This window comes from Tenebrio molitor, chromosome 4 (genome assembly GCF_963966145.1).
Source record: "Tenebrio molitor chromosome 4, icTenMoli1.1, whole genome shotgun sequence".
Classification (NCBI taxonomy): Eukaryota; Metazoa; Arthropoda; class Insecta; order Coleoptera; family Tenebrionidae; genus Tenebrio; species Tenebrio molitor.
Window position 1 is genome coordinate 22,902,852 of NC_091049.1, and position 24,252 is coordinate 22,927,103.

The window sequence follows — 24,252 nt, forward strand, 5'->3', positions numbered from 1 at the left end:
TCTGATTTGCCTGTAGTTAGAAGGCCCATTTAGGCTCCAGTACCTGGGCAATTAGAAACAGGGAGTTCTCGTGAGGATGTTGCCACTCCCTACGTTGTGGGTGTTGTGGTCAGAAAAAAAATCAATTGCGGTAACTGCATGTTACTTATGGAAACCGCAGATGATGTTCCACAAAATCTATTGATTAGGGAGCGTGAAAGCACTCGTTACCAGTTTGTGCACCCAAGTACTAATTTTGCGAAAGCGTTTCGCCATTTAACTTTTGTAATCTATGAGTTGGTGCCCAAATTTGTGACGATGTATAATTTAAAAAAACCAATCATGGAGGTTATTAGTAAGGAAGAACTGCCTGTACTATTTTGTGACCAACACAAAAATGAAATTCTGTTTTTTTTTAAATATAACTGAATTTTGCTATTTATACCTACATAGCAAAAATTAATAAAATTTTAGTAGGTAAGGATTTAAGCCATAAAGATATGGATGTGTTAAGCCAATCAGCTTACGTGAAATATTGGAAAAAATTACACAAATAATGATATTTGTTGCTATTATTATATTAAAATAGTGTTTGTAATAAATCATTATTTCAAAAATCATAGGCGTTGTTAGTTAATAGTCCTAATACACATTGTTGCTACATTATTACCACATGAACCTTGGTACTTTATAATTAATCGTTAGAAAAATGATTCTTATGATTTTATAAGGAATATAGGTAGATATAGGTAGAAAAGTGGTCGGGACAGTTCGTATTCTGAAACTAGTCACGAATGTTGTACTTTTACTTTTAAATAAATAGATTAAGGACGGTCTCTAGTCTTCTTATTACACATTCCACGACTCGCAGCCCAAAAGAAAAATATAAAGTGTAGCGAAGTACCGAACAATCGGGCTACACAACAGAAAATTGGTGTCAGCTGTGGGGCGTGTTTTTCTCCAGTTATTGAAACAAAAGAAACCCGAAAAGTGCAGAAACTAGTGTACAACCAGTGGGAATCATCAAAAGTTCAGTTATTGGGACCTCCACCTAGGTGATCACTGATCAGGTCCTGATTTCGCAATTCTCGTACCCCATTGGAGTCAAACGTAACTAGAGGCCACGTCGTCACATCAGCAGCAATTCACTCCGTCACTCCTTTACTCTCATTACTTCTACTACAACTGCCACAGAGTTGAGTTGTATTGTTGAATTGTTTGATGTTAGTGTTAAAATAAAACGATCAAAACGGCAAACCTCTATCTCAGACAACCGAGGGGCGGGACCTGGCGCCGCCGACGCCACAACTACATCAGGTGTCCGTGCACACGGCGGAGACGACGTGAGGACTCGCCCCAGGACGTCGACCTTACTCTCAGGCCACACAACAACCCATCAACCCAGCACCAGCAGGTCCGGAAGACCCGAATTCCTCGTCCCCTCGCCAACTAAGTCCGACTCCGTCGAAGGTTTTCTGCAGTTTCCCTTCGAACCAGCGTGAATGCGGGAGTCATCCCCGAAGACGGCTGCAGACGCACCCTCTCCTGCTCAGAGCAGAGCAACACCACCACAACATCATACCATCACGACCTTCTTTTTTCTTTTTTTTTTTAAATCCACACATCATTGTACTATTTTTTTTTCTTTTTCGTTTGTTTTTTTTTTTTTTTTAACAAATAAAAATCAACTATTCCTAGCTGAAAAGGCCCTAAGCCTCAGCAGCTCACCATCGTCTATCATACTATGTAACATAAACTTTAAATGTAACAAACAAAAACGAAAATAAATGTATTTTGAATTGAATTGATGCATTGGCCTCATTCGTCTCGACCGTCGTTCTATTTTCCTTACCTGTGCTCTTGTTAGAGCCACTTCAATTCGTCTCCCCAATCATCACCACGGGCGCCTCTAAGTCCTACAACGCCTACTACAAGTAGAAGGAAGGAACATAATGCCATCAAAGAAATCCGACTTGATGGAGTAGGACATTTACCACAAGCCGATAACAAATTATCACAAACAAGGTGCAAGATGCCAAATTGCACAAGCAAAAGGTTAGAAAATAATGAGAAAAATAATAAAAAAAATTCTATACCTCTTAAATTTGAAGACATGGGGAGTCAAAAGGTGCAGCTTTGATCACATTTATTTTTACTAGCCAGTGGCATAATAATTCTGAACGATTGTGATCAGGTTTGCAATTATTTTTTTCATTACTTCCAGCATTTATAAATAGTAATTTTATGTCCGTTTTACCTCAAATAACGTACGGCAACATGGCTTTGATTTTTCTCTCTCATTTCCATGGATACAACAAAAATGAAATATTTGCAGACTATTGGGATACATAGAATGTTTTTAAATGTTGCCACATTTAGTGTAACAAATAGGTCCATATCTTCGACAAAAAAGATTGATTTTTTTAAACATTTTTACCTGATATTTTAATGACTACTTAACAACGTACTGCTAAGTTGTTCCGCGAATTTTAGGGCACCCAGTATATAGGACATCACACATTTTGAAAAATATGGCAAACAGGCATCAGTGAATTACATGAAAAATTGTAAAAATATTTATTCTATAGGAATACAAAGTTTCAATTTTTTTTGCTTTAAAATTAAAAATCTGTGAGCGAAAGGGTTCATGAAATGCATACGTAATTTGCTAATGTATAAAGATTTGCAATATATTAAAGATGGTGTAGAAAAAATAGCATCCTGGTCCCACATAATTCGTATCTATGAAATCGATAAAAGCAAAGGAATACACAGCCAATTTAATAAGTTAACCGATGAACATGTTGTTTCTTCTAAAATTAAAAAAATGGAAGTAAAAAACTGCAGCCAAGTTTTTAGTCACTCTTTAGCTTCAGCAATGTATTGTGCAGCTAAAGTAAGCACACAATTAGTTGAAGAATTAGAATTGTATTTGAATCCGAAGGCCACAGAAACAGCAGATTTACTTTTATTTTTTGACATATTATTTGATACTGTGAATGGCAGCTTGCGATATCCTCTAGAGTGCGCCCGTTCTAAGAGTAGCACACCAATAAACTCGCGTTGATGACAAATTTGAGTCGGACCGAATCCACTTTTAAATTTAAGGGGTGTTCTACCTGTGCAGTGGCGCCCGTGTCGAAATGTCTGGTTTCGGCGATTCCAGATTAATTTCGAATTTACGTAGCGTGTTGGTGATTTCGTGTGTTGTTTCCGAGCCTTTTTGGTCGTTTTTAGAAAATCAGATTTTTTCAGGGCTACACAGGTTTACAGTGTTCTTTACTAAGGTAAAATACCAAAATATAAAAGTTACCAGTAATTTTTTTTTTTTTAAATTTTATTTATTCACAGAAAGCACTTTTAATTATAATCATGACACCAGGCAAGATTATAAATAGCCAACCTCGGGAAGTAATCGCCAAAGTTATGAAATTCATGAAAGAAGAAGCCACGAATGGTATTCAAATTCCTGTGGCAAATTTTAAAGCACGTGTTTTAGCAGCAACTGGTATCGGAGAAAATACCTATAGACGAATTCAAAAAGAAGCACAACGTGTGGCAACTGGTGAAATCCCCAAAGAAAAACCGAAAGCAAGCAACTCCAAAAAGTGATTTACAGGCGAGATTCAAGCTATACGCTCTATAATACATAATTTCTGTATAATAGAAAAAAGGCAACCTACATTAAGAGGTACGTGTCAATTTTTTTTTTTTGCAATTATTATTTCACTAATTTTCTAGGTATCTACCAAAAAATAATTGACTCTAGAATCGAATTTAGGGGAAGCTAACAACTTTGGCGACTGTTATTAATTTGGTTTCAAGTATGTGAAAATTTGTTTGTCTAAGCTCTACAATAGGAATTTTGAATTTCTAGATGGAAAACAACATCAGACCAACGAAAAGTGCTGTGTGAATTATATGCCCAAACCAACACCCCCCCAAATAAATGCCTCTTAGAACACCCCAAATGCCCTTTCTACGAGAGCAACCACCCAGCCTGGTCTCTCAAATGCCCAAAATACCAGGAGTTCGCAGTCACCGACGGGACTCTCTCTTTCCCGATGCTCATCATCGACCCCCGAATAGTTCGCAGACCCCGTCGGCGGCACTTCTGGCGAAACCTCCTCAATCAAACCAAGCATCACCCAAATTCTTGACTACAAACACGCAGACTGGATCCAATTGAATTAATTTGAGCTGATATGAAAGGCTATGTAGCAGCTAATAATGCCACATTTAAGTTAGCGGACATATTTATGCCAATTTAAAAAGGAGAAACATTAACTTCATAGAAGATCGTAAAATAAGATGAGTAAATAGAAGAAAAAAAGATTGTATTGTATCTGCATCAAAGATCAGTTTCTTATAACAGTGCTAATATTACTACACCGTCCTCATACGAGGATAAAACGGAAACTGCGTAACATAAAACATCCCAAACATTATGCTCAATTACATATGAAAAATATACGTGATGTTTGATGCGCTGAAAACTTGTTTTCATTTATTTTTTTTGAGAGAAGTATTGCCTGTCAGATCTCAATTTAAAGCTAAATAAATATACTTCAAGTTCATTGCCCATGACTTTTCTCATGGGGCGAGTATTTTTGACGATATTTAATAAAATAAGAGACGTAAACAAAAAATTTGCAAATTTGGTGTTTTACTCTTGGCTGAGATCCAAACAACATATTAAAAAATCAGAACTACATGACCTTTTGCAAGGTCGGACCCTTTTTTATGTTTATATTGACTGGACTATCAGGCTGGCCTAAATTTTGCAACAAATTGTAAAGCAATGGAAGGTAGAGGAACTGACCATTTGCGTTAATGTGTGGACAAATTATTCAACTCCTTAAGTGGCATCAGGCAATCAAAACGTCCGCTAAATGAACCGTTTTCTGAAAAATCCGAACATATAGAATTTTGGACTGAAGCTATAGATTTTATTAATAATTTTGAATTTAAGAAAAAGGGAGAAACTGTGCCTATACCCGCCTCGGTAAAAATGTGGGTAGTAACCATCAAAAATCTCCCGAAATTGTGGGATGCCTTACGAAATAAGGACATAAAGGAACATATTTAACCAGGATCCACTGGAGAATTTGTTTCGAGTTGTGCGCGGGTTATCTGGCCAAAATATGGTCCTACATCGGTTCAATTTAACATCTATACATAAACAATTATTATTACAATATAAATAAACTATCAGACGACAGATCTACAAAAAAAAAAAAAAACAACTGACAAGAAGAGATTTGGGGGCAAGATTAAAGCTTTTTTTGCTTCGGTTCTAGCATGGTGTCACAATAGCCTGTAAAAAGTTGTCCCACCAAATAGATACGGTCGAAATGACCGAGACGGAGGAACCAGGAGAGAAAAAGGAGAAAAACATCAGCAGTCACGGTGAAGACCAACAAGGCGCTGACGGAGATAGCAAAAGCTATCAAGGAGATGGGGGGAAAGATCTCCTTCACCAAAGAGGACCAGAAGAGAGTTCCTGGAAATTATCGGGATGCAAGAGGAAATACGTTTGGCGGAAGAAAGAGCGACGAAGGCAGAAACTCAGATCGAGAAGTTGAAGAAACAGATCCGACAGCTGACCGAAGGGAAAGGAACGCAGATGAGGCAGCTGTAGAGGAAGACAAGAAGGACTTCAGAGGGCCTTCACAAAAGAAGTTGGACAGCGACATTGCATTCCAAGGATGCCAACGGCACAACACATATGTGTCGCGCAATGCTGGACCACAATGGTGGTCAGTTTTGAAAAAATATATTGCGGATCTAAATTTAAAACCATTATGCGATACTCATTGGTCTAGCTCTAGTAGAATAGACGCGATAAAGTAGTTCAAAGATAAGAAGCAACAGAAATACCTTGTGTGAACAGCGATTAAGATGGATTATAAATCCATCACAATATTATGCATAATTATGCACTTTTTTTTTTGAAGAAGAAGAAACAACCTACTTTATGTCCTCTGTGCGTATTTTGGGAAATGTTTTAGTAAAATTTTCTGTTAATAGCGTGTCAATATTTTCTGACGCGTCCAATCATAAAGACATTAAACTTTTCCCTACACTAATATGCTACTTCAGCACGAATCTTGGTGAGTTGTATTTAGATGGAGGAAAACAGCTCACAACAGAACGGTGCTACAAGAATCATTTGACATAAGATTAAAAAGAATTAACTACTTGAAGCAGTTACAACTCTATATAAATGAAAACCGACCTTTGATTTTCACTGATGAATCTTACATACATGGTTCTCACACGCAGCCCAAAGGATGGAGCGATAATTCAAACAACTTCAAGAAGAAACCAATTTCAAAAGGGCAACGTGTCATCATGGTACATGAGGGAGGTAAAGATGGTTTCATCCCCAATGCCCTTTTAATATTCAAATCAGGTGTGTTTATTTTATTGATATTTTAATTTGTAATTAATGTTTGTAATTACAGACACAAAGGCTGGTGATTACCATGATGACATGAACCACACTAACTTCATGCTGTGGACCAAAACCAAATTATTGCCTAATTTACCTCCAAAATCAGTATTAATTGTGGACAACGCATTGTATCACAATGTCGCAATAAATAAAGATCCACAAGTGCCACAAAAAAAAAGTGACATGCTAACTTGGTTAGTGCACATACCACATGATCCCAAACAAACGAAGCTGGAACTATATGATATCATAAAACAACATAAAACAAAACATCTCCAGTACATACTGGATATTGAATTAGAAAAACATGGCCATCGCGTTTTGAGGTAACCCCCATATCATCCTGAGCTCAACCAAATATGGGCTCAGGTAAAAAATTGGGTAGCTTCCAGAAACGTCACATACAAATAAAATGATGTAATCAAACTTGCGGGAGAACAATTTTCTATGACAACTCCAGAAGAGTGGGCTAAAGTTTGTGGACATGTGGACAAGGTCGTTGCCAAGTACATGGAAACAGAGCACTTGTTGGATGAAGCATCTGAAGAGTTTAACTTTGTGGTCAACACAGGTGACTCAGACCATGAGTTTACTGACCTCAGCGATGATGAAAATGATGGAAATATTTCTGGTGTTGATACTGCAAAGTGTCTTGGCGTCAGTAGACATTCAGTAAGTCAGTACAAGGATGGATCTAATGCAACTAAGATCCAACGAAAAAGGTTGACAAAATCCTCAACTGATGAAAACGCAAACATCAAGAAGGAAATAAGACTTGCTATCTATCAGATGTATAATGACAGTAAGACCGTAGTAACATTGCTTCTAATTGATGGGAAACAGCAATTTGTTGAGTTTATGCAGAATTTTCTTTAAGTTTTTTTTTAGAGCGTCGAGACAAATTGGGTTTATAAAAATATTGTTATTTAAGTAATGTATTTATTTCTTCTAGAGAAATCTATTACATTAGACTCATTATTGTTGGAGCTACGAACCAAGTATGTATATGTATAGTCATATAAGACCTGGTTTGGCAAATTTATTGAAAAACATTGGTTTTTCTTATAAAAAGGACAAATATATAAGAGCCCTCATGGAAAAACCCCATGTAGTGAAACAGCGAAGGCCATTTCTTCAGAAATACATTGCCAACTTAACAAGTGCAGACAAGTTAAGTTGTGTAGTGTTAGATGAGACATGGGTTTATTCCAATGGCACTGTAAGCAGATCATGCCAAGATGATGATGTACGTTCTGTTAAACGTAGTTCTGGGGATGGAAGTAAAATATATTTAACCTCAAATATTCTCTAAAATTAACAATTGTGTAATTCTTATAGCTAGATACGTATATCATTGTCAATGCTGGGAATATTGATGGTTTTATTCCAAACATTGGACTCCAATATTGGGATTTGTAATCTCAATACAATCTGTGATTGGAATATTTGATTGTTTTGTAAGAACAAATAAATTAAAGTATTTCCTCACTTACAAGTTAAGTCAGAACCATTTAGAAATCTTTTTATCAAGTGTATCAATTGTAAAACTTTTTCATTTATACATACAAATAATTTTTAGGCCACGAAATGGTTGGAACTGTTACTATTTTCACCAACTGGAAATGAAGGAGGAAACAGCAAGGTGTTGGATGAAACGATTGTTTCAAGTGTTCCAAGCACAAACAAAAAAGCCAACCCTGTAATATGTAATCGTTATGGATGAATGTATTATTAAAAGACGAGGAAGATCATTCTTTAGGAGCATTAGGCATTTTATTATGCAGTTATGCAGCACTTCAGTTATTTAAAAAAAAATCGTCGACAGCGTAGGTTTAAAATAAGACCAATAAATAAATCCCGAAGACAAACAGGTAATTTCCAATACTATCTAGAAATGTAGAATTGGGATATTCCTGAATTCTTTAAATATACGAGAATGACGGTGCCAATATTTGAAACTTCCAAAAGCTTTTGCGCGTGAAAGAAAGGCCGAAAGTAAAAAAAAATTGTTTCTTCATGATTAGGTACCCTAAAGCCTGATTTATAGTTTCTCACGCAAACTACGCAAGCGCAAACAGAATCGGAAGCGCAGTAACGTAACCGTAGACAATAAAAATGCCATTTTATAGATTTGAAGACGCATGACGTAAAAACGTAAAAGACACACATGTATAATAGGTTATGTGAGGTTATGTAACAATATACAATAATACAAAACCACAAGTCAAGAAGAACAACAACTTGTTGGAAGTTGAAAATGGATAATCACTTGTTAGAAGCCTGTGTACTTGCAGCATGTGCAGCGTGTTCTTTGACGTATCTTATTAGGCAGCAAATGCAAAAACTTAAAATTCGAAGTTCGTGCCATTAATCAACACCGAAAACAGCTAGGATTTTACAAAACAACATTTGGACTCAATAATCTCAATCTCGGTCTCGGATACAATCGGGAATAAATGCGTCTTTTCGGTAATTGACGTTATATTATTGTTCACGCGTAAGCAAAATCCGCAAGAAAGTTAAATGTTGATCAACTTTTCCGGACAGCCGGACACGATTACGGGATTACGGCTTCTCCGTTTCCGATTGCGCTTGCGGTGCACTATAAACACATCGGGCAAAACCACTTGTTTTAACTTTTTAGTGTTGCGGTCTCCGTCTCCGATTACGTTTGCGGAGTAACTATAAATCAGGCTTAAATCGTGTACCTTCTTTGGTGTCCGTCCTTTTTGACACACCCGACATAGGTAACAATATTTTGGATTTAAAAAAAAAACATTTACCTTTGACTGCTTGCAACGGGAACCATTGAACTGAACTCCGTCCATCGTGGAAATGGATAGGTACACACTCGAAAATTGTAATTTTGTGAAGCGAAACACGCCAATACTAAAAACTAACTGAACAACTCGCACACATTGACCAAACGGACTTCCGCAAACAGTTATACTAAACTACAGATCTGAATAAAAACTACCACGTGTACTCTTAACCAACGCAAGTAAACACTCCGCCATGCAGCATTACCGCCATCGTAAATAAAAATGGACGATTGGCCGGTTAGCGTTCAGTGACTTCAGTGGTACCACAATTCAAATTCACACCAACTCATGACAGAAAAATTACTAAGTTCACAACAATTGGCACGTTTTTAAGGAAATTAAATATAAATATACCGCTACGTTAGTTATGGAGTGCTAATATTCCAAGATTAATTTCAATGTTATAAATTAACCATCATATTTAATTTTGACCAAGATAGGCACCCAGCGATACTATCGTGCAAGAACAGTTGCAGTAAACACGGTTAGCCATACAACGTGAACTCCATAAACTCTTTTTGACAGGGCCGCCACTATTCTCGAATGAGTGACAATGTAGCCCAAGAACTAGAGAAGGCACTCATGTTTGTAAATAGCAAAAAGAAAGTGCCAGATGCAGCTCTCAAACTGTTACGATAGCTTAAGCATTCACGCCGTAAAGATGGCATCAGCAAAATATATCTGATTAAACAGGAGTTGGGCGATGAGGCGGTAGCATTTATGAAGGTAGTATGTCAAGCACTTCAAATAGACTCATCATACATCCTTGAATATGAAAATGCAAAGGAATCGAAGATTGGTCATCTAAGGCCCATTTTCTGAACAATATTTAATTGACCCAATAACTAATTGATCTTCAACTTTATTGAATCATTGAATCGACATAGGGTTTTGAGAAACACTTTTCATTTATTTTATTAGTTTAACAACTAAGTGTGATTTTAATCTAAACTAACAATTTTTTGAAAGGCCGGTAATTGTCGGTAACTTTTGACATTTTCAAAATCGAATTGCTGGTGAACATTTTTCTTGTTCTACATTTAATTAATCATAATGAGTGCAAAAGGAATTCGATGCAAGAACTTCACAGAATTCGAAAAAAAAATGTTACTTGAGATAACAGAAAAAGATCCCATCATCGAAAATAAACAGACGGACGGCGTTACAGCCGCCAAAAAAAAAAACTTGACATGGCAAGAAATTGACCAATTCACACAGGGAGCAGAAGCGCCAAACAACTGCTTTCCCTCTATGATCATTTAAAAAAAAATGTTATAATTAAATTGTTTAATAACAACTTCTAATACACCAGAATATCAAAACATTAACAACCATCAAGTTAATTAAACAGGGAGTCATTCTCGAAACCCGGTAAGGCTCGATAAGATATTGCAAATTCAAAACCATGGCATTTTGTTAACGATTTGCAAATTATCTGTTTCGTGAATCTACCAGTCTTTATTTTTTTTTGCACATCGTAATGGAAGTGTCACTTTTTTACACGCAAAGTCGTAGTGAAAGTATAATCTGTTTCAAAATCAAAAATCCACCAACACTGCATTCTACCTCGAAAATACAACCGACAACGTCGCCAACTTTTGTTTTTAGTGTGTTTGCAAGTGTCAGAAAAAAGTGGGGTTATGAAACAAAACTGTTGACAGTTGTTTAGGTCGTAATTCATCGTTTTTTTTTATTCTCATTTTATTATTTCACTCAAAAGTTATGATACGGTAGCTGCCACCTTTTTGCACATAATAATTATTTTGTGTTACGTAAATAAACAGTTCAATGTCAAATTTTGGCGGGAGGTTGGGCCAACCCAAAAAATGAAACTTATTCTAGGGATTTCTTTTTTTCTGCCAACATAATTCAACAGGTGGTGGATTTTTGATTTTGAAACAGATTATAGAACTTTTTTACACGAAAAATCGTAGTGAAAGTAGTACTTTTTTGCATCATTTTATTCCATCTCCTTGGAGATGATTGTCAAAGCATACCTATTTTTTTTTTTGTAGTTTTCTATAAATCCTTTTAGACCAAATTTCTCAACTTACATCGATATGCAAAAAAAATAGTGTTTTATTCAACACGTTATGAAAGTCTCTTTTTTTCACTTATTTGCAAATTCGTGAAAAAAAGTATGACTTTCATAACTAGTTGTGCAAATAACTATAACAAAACGCATACAAAACAGGGAGTGACACATTTACAGCAAACAGTGTGGCGCTGGATGCAAAAATTGCATCTACATTTAAAGAACAGTTTGAGTCTTAAACCAAATATTATAATTATGATTCAAGTACGACATTCCTGGACATACTTATCAGATTAAAAACTATTATTATTACTGACAATCTTATTTTTAGATTACCACATAGATATTGATGATATGCTGGTGGGTCTGGCAATAACTCAAGAACAAATGGTATTAACATTAAACAAATAATTAAAATATGAAATACCAATAGGATAAAAACGTAATATTTACAGATTCATTAAACACAACAAAACATTTTCATGACAATTATTCTCTAACTCCATCATCGCCAGATACTACTCTTGGTAGTCCTGAGCCTGTTCGATAGCATCCTCCTCCTCTGGGGCAAAGACTCAAGCGTGTTGGGTGAAGTTCAGTATCCATTGCTAAAAAGAGGAAACAATGTAGAGAACGTTTCATTCAAAGAGAGAAGTACAAAGAAAAATCAACAGGATAGAGATAAAAATTAAAAAACATTGAAATACTTGACAAAGAAAAACAAATCAAATTGAAGCAAATAACTGTTCTGGAGAAACAGCTCCATGAAGAAAAACGGTTGTATAAATTAAATTTTCAGAATAAATAGATGAAAAGAAATTGAATTTGAAGAAAAAATTAGAGAAGTTAAATTGAAAAAAAAAAAATTTGTGTCGAGGTTGTAGTTATAAGTATATTTTAAAAAAATACCTGAAAATATTGTCTATTAATGGATCTTCTAACTGCATTTCTACCTACGATTGACTTCATCTTCCATATGTTCATATTTTACAACCTAAAAATAGAGATTTTTTTTAAATGATGCTTAATAAATTCAATAAGCACCTTACCTGTTGCGTAGAATCGCAAAGCTATGAAAGCGGATCAGCAGCAGATAAAGAACAATTTCTTAGTGTCATCCATTGTCTTCGATCAAGGCAACAATGGTCCTCGCAGTATTTTTGTAGAAACGATATTGGTCCTTAAAATCTGGTTCGCTGTAGACTTCGAAAAGATTACGCCGTTCTCTAAAAACCCTGACTCTCTAGACAGCCTCCACAATTCCACATAATAAATCTTAAAATCACAAAAATTTAGAGTTGGCTGTGACCAAAAATTTCAGTTGGCAATTCGTTAAGATTTCAATTGTCAGATGTCAGTCTTAAAAGTTAGGTTAGTGATTTTGAAAATGTTGAAATCTTGATTTTCGTAAAGGACTAAAGGTGTGAATTATGTGTGATCTGTCGGTTGTAAAAGAGTTTCCTCACCTAAAATTAGTATATAATAGAGTTGGCTCCATCCTGGTTCCTATAGGGGCGTTTTTCGATGATAATTGGCTGCACTTTTATTGTCAAAATTATCATTACTCTCGTGTCAAAAATGGATTACTCCCTAGAATTCGAACTTTTAGGGAAATAACGTTTTTCATGTTGTGTGATTGGGAAACGAAAAATCATCTATCACTTAGAGAGAAATTAGTCATTTTTGCAACTGTTACAATTAATTTGCTTGTCTGTTTTGTTTGTCACCAGAAACCACATAGCCTCCAACCTAACCAAATTTATGGCAACCTAGTAACGAATATCCCTAAATCCTAGGGAGTAATCCATTTTTGACAAGAGAGTATCTGCGTTTAAATAAAATTGCTCATAAACAAAATGTTTCTAGAGTGAAAATAAAATATAAAATTTGTTGCACAGTCTAGGACTGGCTTACAAATCTATGAGGGGCATGATGACCAACTCAATAGACCGGGACCAATGGCTTAACGTGACTTCCGAATCACGAGATAGAATATAGCCTTTTTTTTTGCACCCTGGGTCGGAATCGAACCCGCGACCCTCGCGCCTCGCGTCCCTGATCCGAAACGGACTCCCTTAGGCTATATTCTGCATATTCATTTCATAACAGACCAGACATTATTATTTAAAATCAACAAAAGCAAGCATATCTTTTAGATATAGCTGTTCCAAATTCACACAATATAACACAGACATATAATACAAAAATTAATAAATATTTAGAACTCTTCGTTGCTATGAGAAATCTTTGGTGTTTAGAAAAAAAATCGATTTTACCACGTGGACCAGAAACTTGGACTGAGATCAAGCAGTACCGTCAGATATAAAATCGCGATGGCTGGAAATAATAAACGATTTCAACATAGTAAGTGGCATCCAAATACCACGAAAGGTAATAATAAAAAATTCAACAAAAATCGAACTACATGGGTTCTCAGACGCTTCCGAACGGGCTTACGGGGCGGCAATATATTTGAAAACAATTGACAAAAGCGGCCACGTCCAAGTGCAATTTATTAATTGCAAAGTCTCGCGTAGCTCCACTAAAATCATTAACGATTCCAATTAGCTAATAAAGTTATTGAAACCCTAAACAAAGAAATTACGCAACAATTTTACTGGACTGATTCGACCATAGTATTAGCGTGGCTAGCGCGAGAGCCAATTCATTGGCAAACTTTTGGGGCCCACCGCGTGGCCGACATTCAGTCAAAAACAAACGTAAATAATTGGTATAGTTCTCCCAGAGCTTCAGCGGTTTTATGGCAGGGTACCATTGTATAAACGTTAACAACACCGACAATAGGTTTAAACCGCAAGTACAACCCCTAATCGTAAATTCGTCCAAGTACTACCCTGTAAACTGACAGGTATAGAACGAAAATGATGATTGACAGGGGTCTGTTTATGTCGCGTATCGGCATCTCAACAGGCGTAATAATTACTATTGCCCTGCCATAAAACCGCTGCAGCTCTGGAAGAACTATACCACGTCGATAGCGCCGATAATCCAGCGTCTCCATCACAATTAAGGGATAATGCATTGTGGTGGCACGGTCCGTCCTGGTTAAAAAATAGCACTGAAAATTATCGAATAATTAAAATCAGCAATCAAAATCTCGAAAACATTCCCGAGAAAAAAGGGTTATCTATTGTTGCTGTGATAACCAACGAAGAACTCGATATTTTTACCAAATGTTTCCGATTTCCCTAAATTAAAGCGAGTGGTTGCTTACGTTTGCAGATTTATTAATAATGCTAAACGCGTTAATAATAAAATTACTGGACCTTTAACGACCGAGGAGTTAAATGTTGCAAGTAACGTAATTGTAAAGTCAAGTATATCTGTATATGTATTTTGAATCCCCCTACGGGACTTCAAGAGTGGCGGGATGTTACGGCCAGCAGGCTAATTTTATGGTTCATGCCTAATACGTTGCTTGGTCCTCAATATTCTTCGGTTTAAAGGCTGTATGACACGATGCTAAATTTTGTAGAAAATTTGTTAGTAAATGAGAGAGGAATCAAGACAAATTATTTATAAAAGAATTGGGGAGACCATGTCCCGTTCTTCCAAATTTGCAAACCGTTGCAGGTAGGTCAAAATGGTGTTTTAATGCTTCGTGAGATAATACTCGTATTTGTAAGTGGCTCGCAGGAAGTAATTAAGTAATAAATTGTATTCCTGGCAGCGTATACTTTTTAATCAACGATCAGAAAATTCAGTATGGTGCAAATTAGGATACAGTGATTTAAAAAATGTATTCCCTTCAAGTGAAAATCATGGAAAGTCTAAAGATTAAAGAACACATTAATCCAAGTGTGCAAGTTTCAGTTACTAGACAAATTAAATGTAACAACAGCATTAGATGATGCGAGAAAAATTCACAAAAGATTAATTATTGATTGTACAATTTTTTAATCTTGTCAAAACCTGCCTCCCCCATTTACGGATTCACGAGCCGCCACTGCCATTTCTCATCTCTTTTAACACCGATGCGGTAAGAAGACATCCTAAGGAACTTATTTTGTTCAAGTGTGAACACCATTTTAGCAATTACTTCTAAAATATTTTTGAGGTTATAAAATTATAAAAACAGATAAAGACAATACCTTTGTAACACCACCGGAAATTATCTAGCTTTGAAAAAAGCTTTTTTAAACAATAAGCAGACCAGGAACGCAAGAAACAACAAAACAGGGCTTCGAAGCGTAAATGAGGTTAAGTTGATTTCGTGTTGACAGCTTGTGAATATACCGAGCGATCATTTAAAAAATAAATCGAGTTAGCTTCGGAGCCTATGCTATAGCATGGGTTGCCATAGGTAACACGCCGACTCGATTTATTTTTTAATTGATCGCACCGTATTTGACAATTTGGCGGTTAGTAGTAGAGGAATTTAAAGGGGTTGGCAAATTCAAATTCCAGAGCCCTCTGCGATCCCACATTCTTTTATACACAGTCTGTACAAAAAAACATGGCCAAGAAAAATCTTCCGTCTCACGATTTCTTGTTTGGATTCATGAATGAAGAAATGGAGTACGTGATGAAAACGTACGGAAAAAAAAATATTTTTATGGATGGTACCCACGGAATCAATCCTTACCAATATGAACTCACGACAGTGTTAATTCTGGACGATAAAAACATGGGATATCCAGTTGCATTTTTTATAAGTAACAGGAAGGATAAAATTGCACAAGAGGTATTTTTGCATTCACTGAAGGAGAAAGTAGGGCCAATTTATCCAAAATATTTTATGACTGACTGATGATACTTTAATTTATTATGACGCTTGGAGAAACACCATGGGGGAAATTGGAAGTAGACTTTTATGCACCTGGCACGTAAAAAAAATTGGAACTTACAAGTTCAAAAAAAAATTAAAAACAAGGACATAGCACCCTCAATAAAAACTGTGATAATTTCTGACGCCAGCGTCGCCAAGCGACAACGAACAAATGTGAAAATACGTAATCTTGTAAATCAGGAATATAATTCTTCAGTCTTATCGGTGAGAAACAACCAATTTATCGTGAATTCAATGATATATGTATTAACACATATTTAATTATTTTAGAGATATTATCATGAATAACGAAGAATTTCAAAAAATTACTCATGCTACAAACAACATAACCTCAGACTTGTTACCAGAAATGTCAGAGATTACTGCAGATCATGGATGGAGGATGGAAATCATCCACCGTTGCAGAAGGTTACATAGAAAATTTCCTAGAAAATAAAAAAGAAACATCCAGAAAAATCTTTGGGTTAGGAAATCAACTTCAGGCCCAGCCATCGACATCTCAGACATACACTCTTACAAGAGAAATTCTAGTGCACAAAGAATGAAAAGAAAATATGTATTCCCAATGTAATAATTAGTCACATTATTAACTGTACAAATTTAACAATTAATGTAAATTTGGAAAAATTGACCGAATAATTTTTTTTTCTAATTAGGTCGTAGATAAAATATTGTATGCCACACGTGTGTGAAAGGCTTTTATGCACTCCTTGCGATTAAAGCACTTGCGTTTGGCTCGTGCTTTAAACTTCGCAATTCGTGCATAAAAGCCTGACTTCACACACTAGTATCATAAATAACTATTAATAAAACATGGCATTCCATTCAAGGTAAATTTAGTCCGATTCGCTGCTGATGGAGCTAACGTAAAAATAGGTGGTAATTATTCACTAAGCACATTATTAATAAAAGAGGTTCCAAATTTATTCATATTAAAGTGTATTTGTCACTCATTTGCTTTCTGTGATTCTTACGCATGTAAAAAATTACCCAATGGCTTTGAAAGTTTAGTAAGGGAGATCTATAAATTCTTTCAATATAATATATGTAGTTCTAAAAAATTCAAAGAATTTCAAATATTTTGCCACGTAAAACTACACAAATTGCTTCACCCTTCACAAACTGGTTGGTTATCTCTAATTGCTGTTGTAAGTCGTGTATTAGAGCAGTGGAATGCACTGCAATTATTTTTTACTGCAGAAATAGCAGGTGGAGTTAATTTTTAATGAATTACAAAATGTTTTTAATAAATTGTACTTGCAATTCCTTGATTTTATTTTGTCGTATTTGACAGATTTAAACAAGGAAATGAAAGCCGAGAAATCCAAAATTTATTTGCTGTATTCAAAAGTGGAGTCTGTTTATAAATCAATTTTACTTTTAATAGAAATGAACAAATATGTATACAGGGTATTTTCGAAGTTGAGGGGTTCCTTGTAACACGAGATACTATACATTATTCTTAAGAATGTTAGCCTAAATCTTCTGAGTAAAATGTTTGTATTAAGGGAGATAATTGATTGTATATTTTTATTGTTTTCTAAAATTTTGAGTCCGGTCCTGTCTATTTCTCCGCTGTCCTAGATTAATAACTGACGTGGCCCAGGATGGTGTCTTTTTGGAAATCGCTCTGCGTACTCTCTGGACGCCGCAGCTGCATTCTGATAACGTGATAACATTGCCCATACATTAGCAACATATCTGGGAGCTCATTATTTTCTCTGACAGTATTTTTGATTAACGTCCATGCTCATATGATTTTTTTTGTCAATTCTAATTTCAAACAAATCAGCGCAAATTTGAGCAGGACCGGTTTCAAAAATTTCAAAAAAATCTACTTATTGTATCTTCATTGCCGTACACATTTTACTAAGGCGACTTTGGCTAAAACTCTTTAGAACAACGCATACTATCACAGGTTAAAAGGAACACCTCAACTTCGAAAACACCCTGTATGTATGAGCGCAATTATTCCAGAGAATGTAATGAGGAAAAAACTCAGTCTTTATCATTGCTTGCACTTCAGTTCCCAAATGTAATATGTAAGTGAAAATCAACTTAACGATCTTGACAGAGAATGGAGATTACTTCCAAATCTTGATTTAGGCATAGGTAATGACAATAATTCAATAACAGATTTTGAAAAATTTATTGTTTTTCACTTATTAAATTATAAGTTAAATATCTCTTCAATTTAAGCATTGTAACAATGACCCCTTATCGTGCAGTACAGTGCTCCTGATACGCGGTACATTGTGATAAACGACTGATCTCATTAAAGTGCCAATTTTGTTAGTTTTTTATTATATTGATTCAAGTTTAATAATTTATAATATAAAAAACGAATAACTAGAGTAAGTAATCGCCCCATAAATCAGAAACAATATCCAAAGTAGAAACAAATTAAATAAAATATGGCAACGAAAAAAAAATTCACTAATCAAACAACAAATGTTTCTATTTTGCGTTAAGAATACAATTTTTTGCGACGACACGTACGACAACATCTAACGAAGTAATAACAAATAATTAAAAAACTACCGAACAAAAAAGTGCCTGGTGATGAACAAATTCCAAATATGTACATACATCATAACTAAAAATTTCAGTAAAAAAGCAATGGTCCAGTTACATTACATAACACAGGCCTGCAAAACAAAACTTTTTAAGCGATGTTTTGATTTTGATAACTGATTTTGTATAACATTGGAGCCCTGATTACAAAAATACAATTCATTTTTTTGTATCACGTCAGGTTTTTCACAATTAACAAAAAAAAAGCAATTTATTTAGGAAATTAAGATGTTTATAATAATTCTTGGTTAATAATCTAACTAAATTTTTTATTCCTTATGAGAATGGCATCTTTAACGCTTTGTGAGGAATTAGTTATTTACGAACCAAGTGCGGGAAGACGATGTTCCCGCATGAGCGCATTTTTTAAAGCACGAGCGACGAAGGAGCGAGTGCCTTTAATTAATGCGCGAATGAACGGAAGATGTCTTCACGCAAGTGGTTCGTACAATATTTTTTGTACGAAAATTAAATTAAATTTTTTTGTTTTAATACATTAAACATAAACGAACATAAAACCAAGTAGGCAGTGATCTTTGGTTGTTGGAAACAATTGCTTCACTTGATATTTCAATTTTTGCAATAATTTGTGAATTTTGTAGGAACAATTTTCAACGATTATAAATCTTTCCGTAATTTTTTAATGGAGGAAAACCCAGGGAAGTTGTATTTTATGAACTAAATTTTATTATCATCAAGACAGATTTTTTTTTGAATGCCTCAAAGGGCCAGTGTTTTTTGCAATTTTTACATTCGAGTCGACCGGGAAGCACTCGTTTCGGAGCGAGCGTTGGATGTTGGAAGCGTTGCTTTCAAGGCTATGAGTACAAAAACTTCTTTTAATTGATTGCCTGCTGTATATTTTTTTTTTGGGTACATCGCGCTGTAACATCCAGCAAAAATCTACCATCATTGATAGGCTCAATCTTCCTTGATATCACCTCTCCATTTGTTTTATATCTTGGTCAAGACGTTCCCCTTGTTCCTCGCTGACAGCATCAAGATTTCTAGGAAAAAGATTTAAGTGCGAAAAGAGGAAATTCACTTTCAAACTCATATTACATCCCAAAATGTGAAAATTTTTAAAGATGATTCTTACAATATTTTCGTAGCTTTCATTTTTGTGATTTCCAAGTAATTTTTCTACGACGTTCTTAAATGCCGTCCAGGCATTCCTTTCAACAACATTCATAGAATTTTGAAAATCATTACCTTTGTACAAAGATCTTATTTGAGGTCCTAACCTCTTTTAATTTGGCATTGGAGAGTTCTGGTAACTTTGTACATTAATACTTGAAACATTGTCCATTTTTATCAAGAGGCTTTACAAATTGCTTCATCAAACAGAGTTTGATAAACATCGAAATCAGTGCAGACCTGTGTAATCAACGCTTGGTGCTCCAAAAGTATTGCAATCTGGCCGTGAATTCGCCAATCGGATTGTTTACGAGCTTAAAAATCGTCCACGGAAAACCTCGCCATTGCCAAAGCCAAGGATCCGTGGAACGAGCGAATCAGGAACTGAAAGAAACAATTTTAAATCTCATAAAGAACCAAAGAGATGATTCTAGCAGAGAAATATTCAAAAGAATCTCTGATGTTAGGGATTTAGTACCTATGTCAGGAAGCTATTTACCGCAATCACTGTCTGTCAAAGTTACACAAAGATTTGTCGGAAACTCGAACAGCCTAAAGTACACAACCAAGTAAAATTAGTAAACGCTGCGATAGATGAAATTTGCAAATATATGGAAGATAATGATGACTGTCAATTTACCTTCGACGAATTGAAAGATGAAGTGAGTGGCCACATCCCAGACAACAAAACAATTCGGGCAAGATTGATGCAAAAATACGGGAATAATATAGTTATTTCGTTGAAAACAGCTTATTCTTCGACTGTTTCTTTCAAAAATAAAGAGCATGACGTCTTATCTGCAAAGTGGTATTAAGAACGAAAATTAAGACGTTTACCTGCGTTAATACGGGTCACAAAATTAAGATGTTCGAGAAGAGTCTCGGGTCAGTAGGGATTAACGACCCTCACCAAACCTTTGAATAATTATATGCAGAAGGATTAAAATTTACAAATTCGAAGAAGTTGATCCCCTTCTACAATCACCAAAAGATACAAGAATCCAGAAAATGCAATTAGTCGTTTAGTTTTCACTCTTTTTGCTACCCGGTAAGTTAAATAAGTACATATATACTCGTAAATAAAATCAAGTATGAGTTCATTAAAATTGATAATTAGTGAGAGAGGAAAAGAGTTTCTGGTGCTAGATAGATTTAAATATCGATTTCATAAAGAACTATCTAGTGGTGTTAAACGTTGGGTGTGTTCAATAAGTGGAAATAAAAAGTGTCCGGCGTATTTGAAAACAGAGGGAAAAACAAATATCGTTGAAGTTATCGAGAACCATAATCATCCACCACATGAAGAAAAAATACTTAAGGGTGACCGATACCAGCGTTGACTAGAGTGTATTTCATTAATTGCAAAGAACTCAGTTAATACGCAATCATTCGTCAAGTATCATACATCAAATTAAAGGTTTTTTAATTCTCCAGACCGCAGCGTTATACTTTTTTTTATAAGAGAAAAAGATTGTCTGATGATATGATAAAAACCTAAAGTGCACGGCTTTAATTCGATTTTTTATTACCTAAATTTCAATATCATGCTTCCAGATTTTGTAGAATGAATCTAAATAAATTTACTGAGTCCGCTGCGTTGTGAAATTGTGGATGAAACATTTGTTTTTTTTTATATTGAGCTTAATTTAAAAGTTAAATGTTTCGTCTTCCAGGCGAACATTTCGTTAGAATATTTTGTAATTCTATACAATATATTTACCTTTACCTACTACATTAAATAATAATTAAAAAAAACAGAAGTTGTGGAAGTTATTCATTTATATATTTGCGAATAAAAACGGTTTTAGTTCATCGCTTTTGCCACCAGAGGCAGTAGAGGCACATCTTTTCTCCGATTTCAAAACTACCTACCTGTTTAGGAACGGGACAAATCCGGGGGTTAGTTTGGGCCGCCGATCAGTTTTCAACCAGGAAATTTTATGACTTTACAGATAATACCCTGTCCCGGTATTATTCGAATTTCTTCAGAAATATAAACTATGACCGTACAGAGCGAATTAATTTTTGCTTTTTTTTATGAAAACTAATTTTTGGAATTAAATATTAGGTTTTTTTAAAAATATGTACGTATAAAAATAATGAATATATTGTTGTCTAATTTAGTCCGCACATTATTACGTCAACGTCGTTAACATTATATAATATATATACCGGGTGTATTATGAAAAATCTTTGGTGCTGTAACTTCCTTATTTTTCAGACGATTTTAATAATTGATGTGTCAAGCAAAATCGTTTTAAATGGGCTACAATTTGAATTGATCCAATATTTGTTCTTGAGTTCTGTTTATTAACTTTTTTTGCTCAGTTTTATAGAGATTTTTATTTAGAATATGAAAATGTAAACAACATGTTCATGCACAGAAACAAAAAGAAGAAATTAAAAAATAACGTTTTTTTTTTAATCAAGCAGTCACATTAAACAGTAATAAAAGTGCATTCTAGACAATGTCTATTTGACTCCGTCGATAACGGAAATGATTTAGTAACAAGAATCGTAGCAGTATGAGAACAAATACCACCAGAATTTTTATTAAACGCCGCAATAGGCGTCAGTGGAAGCTGTCGAATGTAGAGCTTGTGCCAACTGTTATGATCGATGACCTTGACAAAAGCTGCGCGAAGGCGGAGCCCAATTTCAATAAGTGAAACGTAAAAACATCGGTCGTTTGGTTAGAATTTTCAGGGTGGCGCCAAATTTGTATTTTACACTGTCCAACGGTTTGGGTTAAAATGCCGGACATTATCTAGGGACCTGTCCCTAAATAAATATCAACATAAATTAGCCCACAAATCTGTAAAGCGTGATAAAATGGTTTCGATGTTTTTAGTTCGAATAGTAAGGCCGCTTCGGTACGCATTTTGGTTTCTGCGTCATCGATCATGAGAGTTGGCACGAGCTCTACCTTAGAGAGAATGGAGGTAATTTCGAACATTTGCTATAGTAAAGTTATGATTTTTGGAAATTCAATTTTTTTTTATTAAAAAAAATTTTTTGATTTTTTATTTTAATGTTTGTGTTTCAGAAGATAAACATCTATCAGAATAAAAATAAAAAAATATACAGTACAACTTAAAAAAACAAAGTTAGCTGCGGTCTGTCAAAAAATATAATGTCAAAAAAAAATTATAGCATGTCGAGCTATAGTGTTTCTAAAACGAATTTTGTTTGATGTATCATTTATTAAAATCGGATAAAAAATAAGGAAGTTATAGCACCAAAGGTTTTTCATAATACACCCGGTATAAGAAATTAAGTACAGAAATATTGATTTATAAATTAAAGTATGATCGTATGAAAAGTTTTGTGCGTTGTGGAGTATGCAGGTAGGTATATGTATAAATCACAAAAAGAAATCGCGAATTGGTAATTATCTACTCCTTCGCGAGACCAGTAGTTCCATTGCAAAATAGGTGGTTTTTTGGTGGTCATTTGAATGTCACAATGACGTTCTTTTTCACACTAATGCGTTTAACTGTCACTTTTTCGCATTAGTGCCAAAAAGAGTGAGAAGTATAAAATTACAAGAAAAGCTTTCTTTTCTTTTACTAAAGCAATCAAAGTATTGAATTGATCTCATCAGTTCATCATGTAAAAGAAACTTTTAAAAAACGCAAGCCATTGCTCAAATCGTTGATAATTGGCTGCGACTTCGCAGGTAATAAACTGGATATACATTACATATAGCAGCTATACCGCAGATCAAAATCACTCATTTGGCAAGAAAATCGCTACAAAATTGTAACAATAAATATCACTTTTGTAATAAATGAACTGGAGTAGATAGAGAGTGATAGAATGATAGGAGTAATAAATTAGTGAATTAAAAAAATTAAAACCTGTATTTCTTTTTTCTTGTTTTTTGCCTAATACTTTACGGAATTAGAAAAAATCTTGTATGTAATTCGTTGCAAAAACATGTCTTTTTCGCATACGACGTCTAATGTGTCTAATGCGAAAAAGACAAAATAAGAAATGTATTTGTTGTTTGTCTGATAAACCAGATTAAACCATAAAACTCCGAGATCCTTTCGGTAAGGGCATGGAAACGGTCAGGGCCTCAGGGCTTATTATTTCAGGTAAAAATTCAGTTTGGTTTCCATACTTATCTATATACTCTACTGTGTATTAGTGGCTGCATTATAAAGGTGGCAAAACTGAAACACTTCGCCAGTATCGGTCACCCTTAATAGGAATGAACTAAGTAATTCCTTAAAAAGAAAAGCTACAGAAGACTGCTTTTTATCTTTGGTATCTTTGACTTAGACAGAAAAGACATGTGCCAAGAAATGCGAAAATTTAGTGCAGACATATAAGAGTAGCAAAGATAAAAAAAAAAACGAAAACAGGTAGAGGACCCACGCTTTTCCTATTTTGACAGATTGCATGAGCTTTTAGGAGAATCGCCTATAAATTC

General features: G+C 34.9%; 2 long non-coding RNA genes across 3 annotated transcripts in view; both read right to left on the bottom strand.

Moving 5' to 3' along the window:
- The window catches only part of LOC138127505 (uncharacterized), a 29,563-nt gene extending 19,576 nt beyond the window's left edge, over positions 1–9,987 (bottom strand). Inside the window, exon 1 of the long non-coding RNA XR_011158251.1 lies at positions 9,220–9,987. This is a non-coding gene — a long non-coding RNA (uncharacterized lncRNA). The remainder of the gene's footprint in view (positions 1–9,219) is intronic.
- Positions 9,988–10,535: 548 nt separating this feature from the next.
- Positions 10,536–18,961, bottom strand: LOC138127506 (uncharacterized). 2 transcript variants are annotated; one of them, XR_011158253.1, is made up of 5 exons: positions 15,406–18,961; positions 12,760–15,355; positions 12,343–12,568; positions 12,203–12,287; positions 10,536–11,901 (listed from the first exon to the last, which is right to left on the bottom strand). It is a non-coding gene; the product is annotated as an uncharacterized lncRNA (long non-coding RNA). The 2 variants fall into 2 exon arrangements; XR_011158252.1 differs by having other exon boundaries at positions 12,343–15,355; positions 15,406–18,957.
- Positions 18,962–24,252: the final 5,291 nt, after the last annotated feature.